Source organism: Cupressus sempervirens, chromosome 3 (assembly GCF_028749045.1).
Source record: "Cupressus sempervirens isolate cs-2001-9-10 chromosome 3, ASM2874904v1, whole genome shotgun sequence".
Lineage (NCBI taxonomy): Eukaryota > Viridiplantae > Streptophyta > Pinopsida > Cupressales > Cupressaceae > Cupressus > Cupressus sempervirens.
The window spans coordinates 831371512-831375584 of NC_143120.1; positions in this window are offsets into that span (position 1 = coordinate 831371512).

Genomic DNA, 4073 nt, shown 5'->3' on the forward strand with positions numbered 1-4073 from the left:
GTGATACATCTTATCTCGTGATTGTTTGATTGGGATCACTTACCTTTCTTAATTCATCCCACTTGGCAACTTGTACTTGGACCGGCATGTGCTGATCTATCACAAATAAAGGTAAGTAAAAATTATTTTATGTTGCTTCCTTTCGAATGCTCCTCTTATTAGTACTTTTCAGTAGGCTAAGTACTATTGTGGCACATTTTGAATTTTGTGCTTTAACTAGTGATTAAATATTTTGGTTTGTACGAGTGAGAATTAATTGATTTTAACTTTTGTTATCAAACTAATATGTTGTATAGCAAAGATACAAGATTTTTAACTTTACAATTTTTAGAAAATATATTTCTTAGATTTGACTAGGTGAATTCATTTAGCTCTTATATTGGTCGGGTTTGATAGATTGTATAGTTGTTTTTATTAAGGTGAATGTGATTCATTTTTAATATTTTTTTGAATATAAGTGGGTTGGTTTAGATTTTTATAGTTTAATATTGCATTTTTTTATAATATAATTTTTGTCGTTCAATTAAAAATACTAAAAAATGATATTTCTTATATTATATAATCGTTTAACAAATATTATTATATATTATTATTATAAAGATATTATAATTTATTTATAATATAATAGTATCACATGATATATATGCAGTAATATATATATATATGAATAAATAAAATTTAAATTTAAATATAATTATAATTAATATCAATTATAAATATATAATATATTTTTATTAATTCAAATATTTTATAAACTATAATTAATTTATTAAATTAAAACTAGTTATATTTATGTTAAAAATAAAGGCAAGTACTAAGCCACAATGTGGCACTTGTTCTCCTTAGTTTCTTTTGCATGAAGGTTTATCTTGTTTGCTTGGTTCATGATGGTCCTCTTGTAATGTTCTAATCCACTTCCATGACTAATGTGACTAGTTCATGCTTGATACTATAGAAGTCAATCATATTTGCAATAGTTCAGTCTATGATCTCCAACGATACCTATCTCGAGCAGAGAATAAGGTTTATGACATTTATTTCTCATTATTTCTTACATTTGCAACCAACTTTAGTACCATGTTCAGTTTTCAAGATCACTGCAAATATAATAATACTATGTGTGTTTTATGAGTTTTCCAAGTGCATATATATAAGAGTAGAAGAGGCATGTCTCTATGTTAATCAATATTGGTTATTGTAAGTCAATTTCTATGACACATCATTAACAACAACAATATGTGTATATTTATATGTGTGTGTGTGTGTGTGTGTGTGTGTGTGTGTGTGTGTGTGTGTGTGTGTGTGTGTGTGTGTGTGTGTGTGTGTGTGTGTGTGTGTACACACATGCATACATACATACATACATACATATACATATACATATATTATACACACACACACATATACATACATACATATGTCTAATTGATGAATAATCAAATTTACTAATGTTTAACCAAGGGGCTTAACTCTAAACCAATTCAATTCAACTAAACCTACAACATTGACACTCTAACCTATGTAGATTTGAATTGTCTAGAGAATTACATTATTAATGACATGAATCATGGAGTTTTGAGTAGAGGAGTGATCATTGAAAATTAAAATTTTCATTTTCTCAAGTTGAACCTAGTAATGCTAGTAAAGCATGTGAATATTAAAGTTGTGTTAAGACCATGGAAGAATAGTTGGAACAAACAAAAAAGAACAAAATATGGCTTTTAGTTCCCAAACCTAAAGAAAAGAATGTAATTGGAATTAAATTAGTTTATTAAAATAAACTAAATGAGCATAGCATAGTACTAAAGAACAAAGATAGACTCATTTGTAAAGAATGTTCACAGAAGAAAGGTATATACTTTGAAGAGACTTTTACCCCTATTGATAGAATTGAAGTGGTTAGAATATTTATTGCATATGCTACTTAAAAATATTTCAAGGTATATCAAATGAATGTTAAGCTATCATTCTTGAATGATGAGCTAGAAGAGGAAATCTATGTTGAGCAACTTGATGGTTTTCCTTTGACTAATCAAAGTGACATGTTTTGCAATTTAAGAAAGAATGTTTTGCATTGAAACAAGCCCTAAGATCCTAGTATGCAAGGTTAGATATATACTTATTAAAACTTGGTTTTGGTAATGGTATTTTAGATGACAATTTATTCTTCAAAAATGACAATGACAATATTTTGATTGTCGATATATTTTTGGATAATATCATTTTTAGTAGTAATGAAAAGTTGAGTAAAGAGATATTGAAGAAATTTGGGATGAATGATTCAATTTTTTTGGAACTCCTGTGACAGTGGTTTACAAATGATTTAGTCAAAAATTTATTTTTTATATCACATCCCAATTATGTAAAAGAGATATTGAAGAAATTTGGGATGAATGATTCAATTTAATTGGAACTCCTATGACAAGTGGTTTGAAGTTGACAAAGAGTGATGATTCACCTAATACAAATTAGATAAAGTACAAAGTAATGATTGGTGGATCACGACACCTAGCACAATAGTAGATCAGATATATCTAATGTAGTTAGTATTGTTGTAAGATTTAAAGTGAAACTTAAGGAATTACATGTATCTCCTATTAAGAGGATATTTGGATACTTGAAGAATACATTTGACTATGGATTATGGTATGGAAAATATGATGCATACTAAATTCTTTCACTTTTCCAAATTGGGTTGTTAATGCAGATAACAAAAATAGTACTAGTGGTGGAGCATTCTTCTTGGGAAAAAGGTTAGTTGCATGGTTAAGTAAAAAGAAAAATTGTGTATCTCAACCTGTAACTCAAGTTGAACATGTTTCTAATTAACTATATAAAAGTTTTTTAGATAAATAAAATGTTGAAGGATGTCAAGGTGAGTATTGATGAGATAATTACTATTCATTGTAAAAATAATGCTCCCCCTGAGACTATAACTCGATCTTCAAAACTTTATCTCTACTATACTATATATGCACGTTTAATTTGTCTTCTATTTTACACAAGCAGTGATTTTTGGTGGGTTAACATTTGTTGAAACAAATGCCTTTGCTTTCTCAAAGTGCATTTTCATCTTTAGGCATATGGTGGAGATTTTCCAAGGGAAAGCATATATTATAAACACATGTTATGACTTCCAAGAAATGTGTTTTGGCTTTAAAATGCATCATCTTTTCCAAGCAGAAATTTTTGGAAGGAATGCATTTGTTTTGACATGTTTGTGCCTTTCTAAAAGGCATTCAAAGTTTGCAATTTTCTATTAAGAGTTGGGTAACAAGTTTTTAAGAGTTTTTTTTAAGAGTTTACATATATTTTAGCATATCTCTTTTTCAATAAAACCCATTTTGAGCATGATTTCCACCAAAACACCTTGTATCCTAGTGCATTTTTTGCATTGAATATCTTCAAGAAGCTCTCTAGGATAAATACTATCATTTCAAACTCATTTTTCATCATTTTAACAAGCTAATATTTTCCCTAGATTTTTTCTTTACATGACTTTGCAAATGGAGTTACTAGGTTAAAGTTTGTTCCACATTTGGGCATTACATTTCTCTAACCATCTCCACATTTACAAATTTGAACCATGTTGTTTGGATTTTGAAATCTATTTAAAGTCTTTGGCTTTGGACAAATATAAAATCCTAAATCTCTTGGATTTATTTCAGATTTTATCAAGTTTTGGATAAAAACTCTTTTTTTCTCATTCTTCGTCTAGTTGAGGTAAATTACCTTGGTTATTTTCCTAAAGAATTTCGTGTGTGTGTGTGTGTGTGTGTGTGTGTGTGTGTGTGTGTGTGTGTGTGTGTGTGTGTGTGTGTGTGTGTGTGTGTGTGTGTGTGTGTGTGTGTGTGTGTGTGTGTGTGTGTGTGTGTGTGTGTGTGTGTGTGTGTGTGTGTATGTCTTTTTTTTCTTTTTTTTTTATTTTATAATTGTTCTTGTAAATCTTTTTCATTTCCCTTTTCAAATTTATATCTCTTTTAATGAACATGAAGTTTCTTGTTCAATCTTCCATCTTCTTCTCTAAGTTGCATATGTAAGGTCTCATTTTACTTGCATATGCAGTCAGGTGT